Source organism: Phoenix dactylifera, chromosome 15 (assembly GCF_009389715.1).
Source record: "Phoenix dactylifera cultivar Barhee BC4 chromosome 15, palm_55x_up_171113_PBpolish2nd_filt_p, whole genome shotgun sequence".
NCBI classification, from domain to species: Eukaryota; Viridiplantae; Streptophyta; class Magnoliopsida; order Arecales; family Arecaceae; genus Phoenix; species Phoenix dactylifera.
The window spans coordinates 515,810-530,643 of NC_052406.1; the positions used below are offsets into that span (position 1 = coordinate 515,810).

General features: G+C 40.2%; 2 long non-coding RNA genes across 2 annotated transcripts; one reads left to right on the plus strand and one right to left on the minus strand.

The window, feature by feature from the left end:
• Positions 1 to 3,167: 3,167 nt before the first annotated feature.
• On the minus strand, positions 3,168 to 14,402 carry LOC120113348. Its single transcript, XR_005515260.1, has 4 exons — positions 14,307 to 14,402; positions 14,019 to 14,135; positions 7,532 to 7,535; positions 3,168 to 3,180 (listed from the first exon to the last, which is right to left on the minus strand). It is a non-coding gene; the product is annotated as an uncharacterized LOC120113348 (long non-coding RNA).
• Positions 3,966 to 8,586, plus strand: LOC120113349. Its single transcript, XR_005515261.1, has 3 exons — positions 3,966 to 4,116; positions 4,575 to 4,577; positions 8,573 to 8,586. It is a non-coding gene; the product is annotated as an uncharacterized LOC120113349 (long non-coding RNA).
• Positions 14,403 to 14,834: the final 432 nt, after the last annotated feature.

Here is a 14,834-nt window from a genome sequence, read left to right on the forward strand (position 1 = left end):
TCGCCGATCAGCCACCTGGTGCTCGCTAATGCAGTCGGTAAGTGCCTCACAATCTCACGCCACATGAAAGAGACTCGGCGGCCCCTCCATGCCCCCCCTAGGCCCCCTCGTCCATATCGGGCTGCCATCACCTGACTCCATAGGCTATGTGGCTCAAGTATAAACCGAACTGCATGCCGAGCGATGAGCGCCTCGCGCCTCTCCATCAGGGACTGCACCCCAAGACCGCCCTCACTAATAGGACGGCAAACCTGCTCCCAAGCCACCAAATGCACTCCATGGCCTCCACCGTGTGAGCCCCACAAAAAACTCCGAAGAAGACGCTCAATCCTCAACAAGGTCGTCTTTGGCATAACAGTGTTGGCCATGAGATACATCGGTATGGATCCCAACACTGATCTAACCAAAGTCAATCTCCCCATCATGGATAGGGAAGATGCTCTCCATCCCTCAAGCCTGCTCTGTACCCGCTGCACCAGGCCCGAGCACTCTGCCACTCGCGGTCGCCGGCCGGTGATGGTAACTCCCAGGTAGGTCAGCGTCCCCTCCTGCTCTGGTATCTGCAGTAACCCCCGGATCTCCTGTCGAACTCTGGACTCCGTACTGGGGCTGAAGGTAATAGCTGACTTCCGGAAGTTCACTCTCTGGCCAGACGCTATGCAATAGTCCGTCACCACCCTGCGAAGAACCCGTGCCTCAGCCACTCGTGCCCTGGTCAAAAAAAGACAATCATCAGCGAAAAATAAGTGGGAAAGGGGTCGGGCCCCTGGTGCCGGACTATACGGCACCAGCTCCCGGCTAGCGCAAACTCTCTGCAAAGCTCGTGACAAAGTATCAACACAAATAATAAACAAGTATGGAGATAAAGGACATCCCTGCCGTAGCCCCAATGTGGACTCGAAGAAATGTGAGGGCGTGCCGTTGACCAAGAGGGAGAACTTTGGTCCCCGTACGCACCCCATGACCCATCCGATCCACTGTCTGTGAAAACCATATGCCTCCAGCGCCTGCTCCAAAAAGCTCCACCTGACCCTATCATAGGCCCTCTCCATATCCAGCTTGATGGCCATCAAGCTGCGCCGCTTCGGTGCTCTCTGAAGGTCCCACATCATCTCCTGAGCCAACAGAACATTATGTGAGATATTTCTACCAGCTACAAATGCCCCCTGCTCCTGGCTAATGATGCCTGGCAAAAGGGGCTTCATTCTGCCCACCATTATTCTTGCCACGACCTTATATAAAGTCGTGCACAAGCTAATAGGCCTGAAATGACTAGGCTCAACCGCATCCGGACGCTTCGGTATAAGCGTAACGAAAGTGGCTTTCCAGTCCTCCGGCATAGCAGCCCGGGAGAAGAAATACTGGATAGCCTCCACCACACCTCGGCGGAGAATGCCCCAGTACTGACGAAAGAAAAAAGGCGGAAAACCATCGGGCCCTGGGGCTTTGTCTGCTGCCAGTGCCCAAACTGCCTCCTGCACCTCCTGTGCCAGCACCGGTCGGATCAGGGATGCCCTCTCGACATCACCAATACCCGTCTCCGCCCTCAAAGGGCGGAGCCCATCACTGACCTCCTCATCCTCCGTCCATCTGGCGCGGAAAAAGTCAAATAAGGTCTGTCGGACCGCCTGCTCACCCTCCACCCGGTGGCCCGAGTCATCTCGCAAGGAATGGATCATGCTCCGCTGCCTCCGAATAACCGTCGACCGATGGAAGAAGCTGGTATTACGGTCGCCCTCACTCACCCACTGCACACGGGATTTCTGACGCCAGAAAATTTCATGCTGCCGTAGCAGGGAGTGGTGAGTCGCTAATAATCCCCGAAGGTCGGACATATCGTCCTCCGGGAGTACACCCCCCAGGTCTTCTCTCCTCTGCAACTCCGCAATCGAGGACTCTACCCCCTCCAAGCGTCGGAATATGTTGCCCACAACCTCACGATTCCAACGGCGGAGACGCCTCTTCGTCAACTCCAGGCGGCGCGACACCTGCTGCATGGCATCACCACGCACCGGAGTACGCCACGCGTCACGAACTACGTCCCACGACTGGGGGTATGATAGCCAAACCTTCTCAAAACGGAAGGGGCTATGGTAGACATGTACCGATGAGGTGGATAGCAGCAGGGGGCAATGGTCTGAGGCTATCCGGGGAAGATGCCTGACCCGGGAAGTAGGGAACCGGAGGACCCAATCAGGGGATGCTAAGGCCCTATCCAGACGCTCCCAGACTCTAGCATTACCTGACTGGTTGTTGCACCAGGTAAACTTTTGTCCGGAAAAACCTAGGTCTACCAAGCCGTTCCGCAATATAAAATCGCGAAACTCCCTCCTATCCAGCCTATCTGCAAAGGCTGCACCCCCCCGCTTCTCATCCTCACCCTGGATACAATTGAAGTCACCAACCACCACTACCGGAACACCCTGAGTGGTGATGTTGGTGATCTCCTGCCAAAGGACTCTCCGAACCCTGTGATCCGTACTCGCATACACACCACACAGTACCCACGGAGCTGCTCCCGGTTCTGAAACTATCATGACTACCTGTTGGGGGCAGTTGTGGAATTCACCGAGTTTTTTCGTCTCTAATAATACAAATAGTTGTTTGCAAACACTATGAACCTCATCAATATCATCACCAATGATAATTAAGTCATCAATATAGAAGCAAATAATTACCATACTCTCCAGAATCTGTAGAAGATAGGGAATAACTACGACATGATAAATGCTCTCCAATTTTCCCCTGCTTGAGACGATATAAAGCTTTCCTAAATTTGTAAACATACTCAAGATGGGAGGAGTCAACAAGAACAGGAGGTTGCAACATATAAATATCGTTTCTTGTTAAGATCACTATATAAAAAGTCATTCTTTGCAACTATCTGCTATAAAGACCAACTCTTGCTAGCTGATAAAGAATTAAGCACTTTAACCATAGTTATTGCAACTAGTCTATAGGTCTCATCAAAATTAACTCCATACTTCCGTAAGAATCTCTTACTATAAGCCTAGCTTTGTTGCATTCAGTAGAACCATCGGTCTTCCTTTTTACTTTATAAATCTACTTGCAAAAAAAAAGGAGAAATACCACAAGGTAAAGAAACTAAAACCTATGCCTCAATCTTCTAGAGAGTTGAACTCTCTTCTTTTATGGCATCCTCCCAAATATCCACACTTCCTCTCACCCCCCCCCCCCCAAAAAAAAAAAAAACCTCCATCTTTAACTGCTTCCTCTCTGCATAAGGCGGTGCCTCTACCACAGACTTGGCATATCAGGTGTTCGATTAAATGCCCAATCCAAGAACAACTCCACAATCAACTTGTTTGCCTAACATATCGTCATCCCAATATATAAGAAGAAGCAAGGGGAACTGAAAGATTAAGACTGAACTCCAACGCTTTCTTCTTGATCTAAATGTAGATAAGTAAAGCTTTTAGCATCCATCCCGAGCTCAGTAGCCTCAAAATACCAACATCCAGCACCAAAAGTATAGTTACAGCACATAGTTATGGACAAAAATGAAGCATGACTAACCAAAGGAGTGACATGCAATGCCATCCTATCCATCACCAATCCCAGACAACAATTTTCTGCAAGTTTCTTCAAGTCTTTGATGTCTTGGTGGTCTTGCACTTCCAATAAATTCCACATGGTACGCTCCCTAAGGCTGGTGCAAAAGCTTTGGGAATGCCCCAGCTCCCAAATTTTGAAGCCTTCCTTCTTAGCTTCAGCACTAGCGTGTTGTCCATTGTGCTTTTGTTGGGTTCATCATCAATGTTGCCTGACTCTAATCCTCTCAAGCAGAGCTGAAAAGCATATTATAACCAATTGGAATACATGCTCTCTTGATCTTTGTTTTTCTGTCAATTTTGTTTAGTGATAAGTCGTCGTAATTTTGTATCATCAGTTTCATAAATAGTAATGCAAGCTTAATTACTTTAAGCAAGTGGGAAAGATTTGTTTGTTTCATCCATTTTAGGTTCCATCAATTTTATAACAACTATCTCCAACATGCGTGGACCTGGAATGACTATGCATAGATCACCCCTTTTTGTGTGGTCCGTTCTAGTGACAGCATTCCTACTTTTATTATCACTTCCGGTACTGGCAGGGGTGACTTAAAATAAGTTGGAACTAGTTGAAACTACCCTTCATAAAAGCACTTAAAATTCACATCTTTCTTGCCATGCATATGTCTATGTCACCTTAAGAATAGATGGAAAGAGGAAGGGACGAGTCAGGTTCAAATGAGGTTTACAATATGTCCTAGAGGTGATACAATCAACAAAGTAGCCAAAACTAATTACAGACTCTTTACCCATTCATAGGAATGTCCTTGGTTTATCAATAGGATATAGGTAATTTGAAGATCAACATAAAGTAAGATGGCAAGGCAGAGATGACTGCATTAGTCAACGTAATCCATACTCCAATCGGGTGGAATTTTTTTTTAGGTTCAGCAAGGGAGGGCTGTTCGCCTTAACTACTTAAGTACCAAAGCTCTTGTAACTTGGGGAAGAGGACCTCCTCCAGTAAGGAGAACTTTTCCCACTTTTTTCAACAAGAGGGAGCCAGTCTTGTCTCCAGGAGTACTTGTCACTAAGAGGAAGACTAAGGTAGTTGAAGATGAAGCACCAAGATTCTAGTTCAGGAGGTCGGCAAGAGACTAGGCTTCCATGGAATCCATAATAGTGCAAACAAAGGCGCATTTGGAGAAGTAATTAATTCTCAGACCAGAGGGTAAAATTCAGAACTTAGAAGAAGAGCTTTTAAAAGAGAGATGCAAAGTGGCAAACCACAACTGAATAGGAGGGATCAGTAAACTACAAGTTGAGATTACCTCTAATGAACCCTCCTTACTAGCTTCTTTGAGGAGTACAGAGAGCAAAGCCTTTATGAAAAGGTTAGGTGACAGCAAGTCACCCAATCTCAGGCCTTTATGGCAGTAGAATCAGCTACCAGGATATCCGTTCACCAAGAAGACAAAACGCTCCAATTTAGATTGTCAACAAGCCAAGTAGCCGAAGGCTTTTGAGTGTGAGAGTACTTTCATTTTTAGGGACAGGCAAAGAAAGGCATAGTCGAAGCAGGAGATTTTGAGGTTACCTTCGTGGAATTGATCAAAGAGAGCCACTAAATCATCTTTAAGGAGGTCCCAGAAGTACTAAAAGAAGACCAGGGGAAAACCGTCTGATTAGAGACCCCAAGGCTGAAGACCGCTGACTTGATTTGATCAATGGAGAAATAACTAAGGAGGTGAGACTATTCCAATTGAAGGAAATAGGTGCAAAGGTGGTGGAGTTGAAGAGAAGCTTTAAGAGGTCTTTGGTATGGGGTGATCATCCCAAAAACAAAAGTGATATGGTTGAAGGTGATGAAAACATCATATTTAGTTGATCCTATGTGGCAGTGATACCAAATCGCCCTCAATTCTCAAATCCCCACCCTACCCAGTAACGGAATGCCTGTTTTTGAGATCAGAAATCTTAGATCATTCCAGGACAATAATCTTAAACTGAAAATTGAGGACAAAAATGTCCCTCAGTCCAGCAGAAAAAATTACACCAAAAGGAACATAGTTTGCTATGGTCCTTGTAAATGGAACCAATTATACTAAGTGAAGGTTCCAAATCACAAGATACCTTATCCATTGCATAGTGTGCTAACATCCTCCAATTCATAAAGTGATGTATTCATATTGTTGTTTACATTGTCAAAAATGATATCCCAAGTGTAGAAAAGAAATAGTATCCGAATCAATTTTTCTTCCAAGCAAGGTGCACATAAATTTTGAAGAAGTATGCAGTTTTTATAATAATCTGAGATTTGTTTATGGCATGAGAGTTTAAAAAGATTACTAGTATTTGAGCCTCTTAAATTATGTAACTATCAAAAAACAAGAATAACTAAAGAAACAGATGTCAAAATTATGTGAAAATGATGTAATTGTAATTCCAAATGATGTCCATGTACACTGGCAAAAAGGGATTTGATATAACAAACCAAAAAAAATATGAATATATAATGTGGAAAACACTATGTGCAATAACTAATTCATGAATTCATTTGTGAATTTTTGTAATTGGCTTGAAAATATGATTATTAGAAAGTATAGCTCTTAATAAAGCGGAGTAGAGAAAAAGAATTCATCTAGCTAACCGCAACTAGTTGGGATTAAAGCTTAGTTGAGTTGAGCTGGCTTAAATAATATGATAATATTTCTTGAGTTCCATGACCTTTGTCAATCTATGAACATATAATTTTCCTTATATCATCAGCATACATAAATTGCACAAAACAAACTACAACAATATGCGAAAATATGATCCTGTTCATCAGCAAGATTTCATAAAGGGGCCTTGTTCTCGATCTCTTATGAATATCTTATATAGAATATTACAATGTTTTGATATTTCAAAATATTTTTTTGATTACTTCCAGATGGTGTCAAAGGTGATATGATCCCATATATAACTTGTCCAACTCTAAGTTTGCAGATGCCTCTACTTGTTAATATTTAACTGCACAACCTTACCAAGTCACCTCTGATAGAGTTACATGCAGATTACATGTTTTGGAGGCCAATAAACATTTTTTTATAATACCTCCAGCAAGTGTACTCTATTTGAAATTTCATATGAAATATTTTTATAGAATGTTACAATGTTTTGATATTTTCATTATTTATAACCTTTTATTAATATCAAATGGTGTCAAAGGTGCTATGATCCCATTTATAACTTGTACTACCCTTAATTTTCGCACTCCTCTACTTGTTAATTTTTAATTGCACAAGCTTATGAAGCTATCGCTGATAGGGTCTTTTGAGGGTTAAAGGAAGGTTAGACCCACCAAATATTATTAAGAGAGCCATCTTTGATAGAGTTACATGAAGATTACATGTTTTGAAGGCCAGCAAATATTTTTAATAATTACTATAGCAAGTGTTCTCTATTTGTCACCTCCTATATATAACTAGCTGGACTCTACCATTGTGACACTTCTCTAATGATTAATATTGTGTGGTCCAACATTATTCAGTCGTCTCTAAAAGTGCTGACATGGATCACATGTTGTGGTAAATAACAAACAATTTTCATGATTGCTCCTAGAATCTTCTCTATTTGTAATATTTTTCTTTTAACTTGTTGAACTCTATCATTTAGTGCTTCTCTTCTTGGCAAGATCTAAACTTCCCACGCATTTCTAAATTGCTTATTGATCACATGTTTTGGAAGCCAACAAGCATTTTTCATAACTACTCCAACAAGTGTGCTCTCTTTGTAATGTTCCATAACCTCTTGGACTTTACCATTTCGGCATTTCTCTACACGCAAAAATCTTGGGACTCCTTGCAAATTTTTCGTAATTATTCTAACAACCATACACCATTTGTAATTTTTCGTAACCAGCCAAAATCTACTTTTGAATAAGTTGGTTAAAGCAACTCATAAACCCAATATAAAAAGCTTCACCCAACTATACATACTCTTACCTCATCTCTGGTTCAGGACCTACACACAGCTACTACTCTCTTCTTAAGCTTGCAGTAGTGCTTGCTCTAGTAGTCCAACCATGCAGTAGCATTCAATGTAAATATGGAGATGATCTTCCTTCTATCTTTCAAAAATTTATCAAACATGCAACCTGCATCATCATCATCATAGAAAGTACGAATCCGATCAATTTTAACTTCATTGAAATTTGATGGACATACATTCTCCATGTAAATGCTTTTACCATTCCATATTGCTCTGCGGTCAACACTCTCAAATTTTGTGTCGTGCTTCTCTTCTTCTTAGGTTGTATCAGACCATCTCTATCAGATTTACATGTGGAATCCATGTTTTGGAGACCAATAAACATCTTTCACGAGTACTCTGGCAATCGTATTGTATTTGTAAGTTTGCCATTTGTCAACTTAAGTATGGTGCTCGTCTACTTCTTAAGATCTACTGATACAACTATAGCTGGAATCACGTATTTTCAAGGCCAAAAACATGCTGGATCTTTACTCCGACAACAGTACTCTATCATTGTGATGTGACAACTTTTGAAAAGTTTATGGGGCGGAGCCACTTATGGCCATCTCTATCAAAATTACGAGGAATCACATACTTTAGAGTCTCACACATGTTTTCCACGAATACTTCAACAATTGTACTCTCCGGTCCAACGAACTGCTCCTTCAATGACCCAAGATGCCACATAACGCATGTTTGGTAGAGACGTGCTGGACTTAGACTTCTACTTCAGTCATTGGAGAAAATTCTGTTTTGATTTTAATTCTAAAAGAGAATAGAAATGCCCCAAAATTTAATTCTGACTTTTCTCTAATTTTCAAATTCTATTCTGATTTCGATTTTGATTTTAGTCATGCACCAAATGCATCGGAGAATATGGTATTCCGATTTCGATTCGATTTTGATTACCCTAAGTCTCTTTGTTGGTATCCCAAGCATATCCATGAAAATAAGGGAAAGAAGATACAATCACGATGGATCGCTGATAAAAGACCAATCGTAAAACATCAAAGCATGGAACCTACGGTGCACGGTTGGTACTGTAGATTACTATGTACTACTCGATGGCTACCATCAGGAAATAGACAGCCATCAAACAAGACGGCCTTACGTGTCATACATGGCACATATTGTTTGATGATCATTTATTTTCTGATAGTGGCTATTAAGTGCTGCACCGTAAGGACTATGCGAGTATATGTTTAGGCTCACGTCGGTTATGTATTATATAAATCTTTAGTATTTGTACAAAGCCAAGGAATCCAAAATAATATCTTCGTATTAGTCTTTTTGGGAGAGGTTATGGATTGTGACAAATGAAATTAAAACAGATCCAGCCTATAACCTGTGCAGACAACAAGGAACTACAGCATAAATTCATCGAGACTATGGGTCAATGGTGGTATTTATGATTGGATTTAAATAGATTTGGTTCCTTAGTCTACCGAGAATATTAGAACTTAAAATAGAAGAGTGTGTGAGTACTATGCGGGTGTATTACTAGTTGACTATGTACTAAATAGATCTTAAATTTTTATATAATATCAAAAAAATTAAATAATATTTTTTTTATTGATTTTTTTTAGGTCAGATAGTAGGTTATGTGCAAACTGGGTACCATAGAGAATCCAAGGTGAAACATCAACAATCGTCTCGTCTTTCTCTCCCACTTCAAAGTGATGGAGATCAAACCCCAGGATCAGCCGAAATGACAACGAAAACAAGTACAGAGGAACCGCCCACGCGATGATCCCACGTAAAGCAACACTCGAGTGCACACCTCCGTTGACTGAACCACTTGTTCTTTCCACCCACATTGCCATGAGCCGGCCATGGATCACGTGGATGCTTGCGACAAAGGCCGGTTTGAGGGGCCTGGTGGCCCATGATTGCATCGAAATAATTAATCCTTGAGTGTCCTCCAACCGAAGTCCAAGAACTTTTGATGGTTTCGAGGTTGATGGCACATGACAGAATGGCTTCGTCTGCTCAGGGCTCAGATGCAGGAAACACATGATATTTAGAGTTGTCAGCAGACAAAATGGGTCATGCTGTCACTCTACTGTTCTTATACCATCTTTCCGATTGTTGAAAAAATTATCTGATATAAATATGGAAAGATTCTCCACCAGACATTCTCTAGTAAATTTTTTTTTTTTTTTTTTGTTTTTATCAAAAAATCCTCCACTGAATAATCTCTAGTAAGAAAATATTTTCATCTTTGCTATTTTAGATCGGATCCAATATAGGAGCAAAGATCCGAGCATAATTTTTTCTTTTTAATACTATCCTAGGAATGACCGACGTTAAGGCCATCACCATCCGAGCACATCAACCACCATCTGGCCACATTGAAGCTACATCGCAATCTTCTATCGATTTCTACAGACTGAACAGTTGATTGCCGAACTTTTTAGCGACTCAACCAACTCAATGCCTCGACCAAATCGATTTCTAGCAACAATAGATCAAAAATTCAATTTGGGACCTTTGTAGGCATTTGGTGTGATCTTTGCAGCAGTGCAATGTTGTTCGATAGATTGCGTGCAGTGTTGACTCGTTGTTTGGTTAGCACAACTTGAAATTTTTTTCGAAGATTCACTTCTGTTGACCTAATGGATTGATTTTGATGAGTACAAAATATTTGAGTATAATATTAATAATTTTGTATTCTTGGAGAAATTAAATTTGTTTTATAAAGAGCTCAATAAGGTTGAAAGATTAGAGAAGTTTATCATTTCGTTTTGTATACTTATGTTTCATTCAGTTTAACTTTATTATTATTTAAGTTTGTAAAATATTTTGAAAATTCTAATTCACCCTCCTCTCTTTCATCATGGGCAACAACTTCTATCTTTTGGTTAGAAACATCTAGTGCCTGGAAATGGCCAATGGAAGGGAATGTTTTTTTCCTGTACATATAGTTTTTTTTTTAAAAAAAAAACATAATCCATCATATATATGCATGTAATATAGATTTAAAAAGATTTATTTGCATTACACACATATTCCTACCAATTTTTTCCTTTGCATTTTTCTTATGAACTATCAAATTAATAAATTCAAAAAAATTAAAAGCCTTTGATACCATTGAGATTTTTTTCATAGATAAATTTTCAGAAGATTTGTTAGGGACTTTCCTTGTTATTTCCTATGATCATATATTTCGGCTCTTTGACTAGATCCCAAAGCTTAAATCTTATCCTTATGAAGATCCATGCGGGTATGCTTTTTAATCTTACATCGACTATGCACTGGATAGATGTTAGATACTTATACAGGACTAATAAACATAAATAATACCTTCCGATTAGTTTTTTTGGATGAAATACTGAGTTGTGATAAATAGTATGAGAACAAATCGATCTCATAGCCTATATAGACTAGGGACGATGCAACATAGGTTCATTAGAGCTGACCACTGATTGATCAAGTGTTTGTGATTGAATTTGGACCGTTAGCCTAATAAGAATATCAAAGTTTTAATAGAATGAGTATGAAAATCTGTATGGATATATGTTTAGTTTCATATCAACTATGCATTGGATAGATTCTTGGTACTTATATAGGACCAAAAAATCTAAATAATATCTTCAGATTAGTTTTTTTTGAATGAGGCTGCACTGCTCTGAAGTGGATTGTCAAAATCCTTTTAGAGTGTGGGAGATAAAGTAGAAATGACAAAATGACCACACACTATCAAGAGATCTCGGAGGCAATACTGCAGCCTACGATAAGTGAGATTACACTGCAGGCACCTGCAGAAGCGTGCAAAAGATCTTAGCCGCCATTTGTGGAGTCGGCTCTCTAGTCTTCATCGTATTTCCTTAATTTATATAGCATGCTAAGCCACTTCCTTGCCCTCAATATCTTTATTTTGTTGGTGTCATCAATTTTATAGTTGGCAATCTGTCATCAATTTTATATTTGGCAATCCAGTATGCAAGCTAGTTATACTTGCTATAGATAATTATCCATGATCCATATGTAACTAGAGAGTAAGACCCCAAGCATCAAGATAGAGTGAGTCCATCAAAGATCCAAATATTAGTGGCTCACTACTCCTTGCATCGCCGCATAACTAAGCCAAAAAATCAATAACACCTGTATCCTGAAATAACATGCATCACTACAGTAAAAGAGAAAAAGGACGACGCTTAACTGCTGGCGCTAGGAGAAAGCGTCGGCAATATCTGCTCCCGCGCCAAATTTTTCCGATGCGTTTTATGAGTGTTGGTAATTTGAACCACGGAATGACGCTTAGAAGCGTCGTCGTAGACCAAAGACCTAGCGTCGTTCTTTTGGCCTAAGACGACGTTTATAACCGTGGTCAATTGAAATGCTAATACGATGCTTATAAGCGTCACCGAAGCCCGCATAAAACCCAGCGGCCGAACTCGACCCGCATACTTGTCCTAGCTACTCCCGAGCCCCCTCATTCTCCTCTCCGGCGCTGCCCTATAGCCTTCGTCTTCCTCGTCTCCAGCGCTGCCTTAGCCTCCATCTTCCTCCTCTTCGGCGCGGACCGTCCGACTTCTACCTCCCTCCTCTCCGGCGTCGACTGACCGACCCCAAGCCGCTCCGCCCGAGGTAGTTTCTCCTCCTCCCTCCTCTCCCTTCATCTCGCTTGTTCTCCTCCTTCTCCTCCTTCTCTTGTTCGGGTGTTCGTGGGTTTTTCTCCTTCTTTAATTTGTTCGAGGTAGCCCCGATCGATCCAGGCCCGCCTCCGCCCAAGGTATTTTCTAAAACTAGTCTGTCATGTTTCTATTGCAATTTAAGGTTCTATAACACTTCATGCGTCCCTTCTCTCTGATTACATCTTGGATCTTTCTATTTATTTTTGTTTGATTAATTGTTCTGTTATTCATGTAATCATCGACTGTAATACATTGCATCAAACCTGCTAAACTATTCTAAACAATTAAAACTACGGATTGTCAAAGTTAGGTGAGATTCTTGATTGAGTAGAAATGACTTCGATCATTTCTTACACGTTCTGCTCTCCGGTTAAATGAAGAAAAGAAAAGAATGCTACATATAAAATACATAGTTTTGCATATATTTATCTGTGGTACAAAGAGCAAAGTTATAACAGAACATAACTTAAAAAATCCTGCACTAATCTATGCATATCCACCTAGAATCTTGTTGGTAATACGTCACAGGAGTATAATCTCGGATCATGTCACAGGAGTATGAGTTTAACTCTTCTGCATACATCTAGCTTTACTTGAGCTTATTCTTCTCCTTGGAGCAAATACGGAACATAATCTGTGATAATGAAATTGTAACATCAGCATTCTGCCTCCTTCTGTAGGTCCCCTTGCACCCACACCATGCATGATGAAATAGAATGCTCAGTCTCATCGTCCCTTCTCATGCATCCACTGATGCTCCTTTGCTTTCATCAAATATTTTTCAAATGAACAGTGCTCAATATTTATCTTGGACCAACTACATAAGTGGTATTCCTCTTTATAGCCAGTTGGATAATTTCCATGACTTGTAATGGTAGGCTTTCTTTAATGGGTTGATATAGAAGGTCGCTGGATCTTCCTGTACTAACAGCTTAACCCAATAGGACAGAAGGTGGGTAGGACTTATGACTATCTCTACGGGTGGTCTGGCTGTTTCCTGATATCTATGGATATCTTGGAACATTATTAACCATTAATCTGAGAGCAATAGATGCCTTCCGCGTAAATGCAACATGAATTTGTGAGTTTAACTCCTTTCATAGACCAGATATATGAGACTATCAATATATGGTTGAGAAGAAAGAGGGGAATGGGAAGTCAAGTTCATTATTTCAGATGATACAAGGATAGGAAACAATTAGGTACAGTCATGTCTTGACACTATTTGCCTGCAATTTCTTTGTCACAGGAGTATGAAGCTCGGTTGCATTAAAATAATCTCGGATCATGACTCTAGTAAATTTTCACAGTTGAAAATTTACTAGAGTCAACCAGTATCCGTTGGACATGATAAATAGTGGTATTGACTCTCTCGCTAGACACAGGTGCCTTCCATGAGGCTTTGAGATTCATGCTGGCTGCTTCTAAATCCATGAGTTAAAACACAATCGCCTTCAAGTCATTGGGGCACGTAGCCTTCAAGTCATTGGGGCACGTATTGCAAACCTGTGCATATATATGACATGCACATATTGAAAGCAGTTGGCCTATTGTTTTGTTGAATCCAAATCATGAAACATCAATGTAATATTTCATCACTTCTATCTATTTAAAGCATCGATTGTTACAGTATTTACTCATACTGGTTTGATACGATACTCATCAGATCAGCTGATGGTCTGATAACATAGGCTCGTGAATCATGCTCGAGATGCATGAAAGCATGGATCCTTGAGCCCAACATCATTAGCTCGACATATATCTTGATAAATACAGATATCCTCCTCGCAATTCAAGTCAAGGAGTGAGATTTTCCTAAATCCTCTGTTATTTTATTGTGTTAGAGCCTTCCGACTAAAAGGTTTTAATTTCCTTGGCAGCCAAGATGGAATCTCCTTGTCTTGATTCTTCCATTCAATGCAAGCGCTAGGACATCATATTCTTCTACAAACCAGAGCTCTGATACAGCTGCCTGAAAGTAAACTCCTAACAGTAAGCTAAAGTTTAGCAGCCATAAATATGTTTCTGGGGTATGAGAACAAATAAGGACTTAACATATTGGCAATCATATGGTTCAAACCTACTCGGATAAAAAGGCAAAATCATTTAAATGTAAAGGAATCTGCTATAGACCAGAAACTACCTCAAAACCACGAATCTTATTGTTAACTTGTGCAACAAGCTCATCAAAGAACTGTAGGGGGTCATATGGTTTCTTCATCAAAGGAATATGTAGCATTCTTGGATCGATCAAAGTTATGTTATCAACATGTTTTGGTTTACTTTGAATCATATAACTAATTCAATCATTTCACTTTGTTTCAGATAATCAAGGTTTGATTTTAGGTCAAAGCAAGAGAAGACACTAGTGAACTATTGGTATTCTCTGAAACCAATACATCACTTTCTCTATGTTATGATTTTACAACATAAGGCATACATTGCTGAAAGCCTGAAATGTTGCGTCTTTAAGATTTATATGGACATTGATACAAGAACTAGCATTCCAGTTAGATATATAAATTTGCAAGGCAAAATATCTTCTGAAATTTATATGTAGGCCATCCTTCTAATTTTGTTTATCTTTTTTTTAAAAACTGAGTTCAATCGGTATTCTAATAGAATGGACAAAAGTTGGATAAATAAGTTAAGATCTAGTGCTAAATATTTG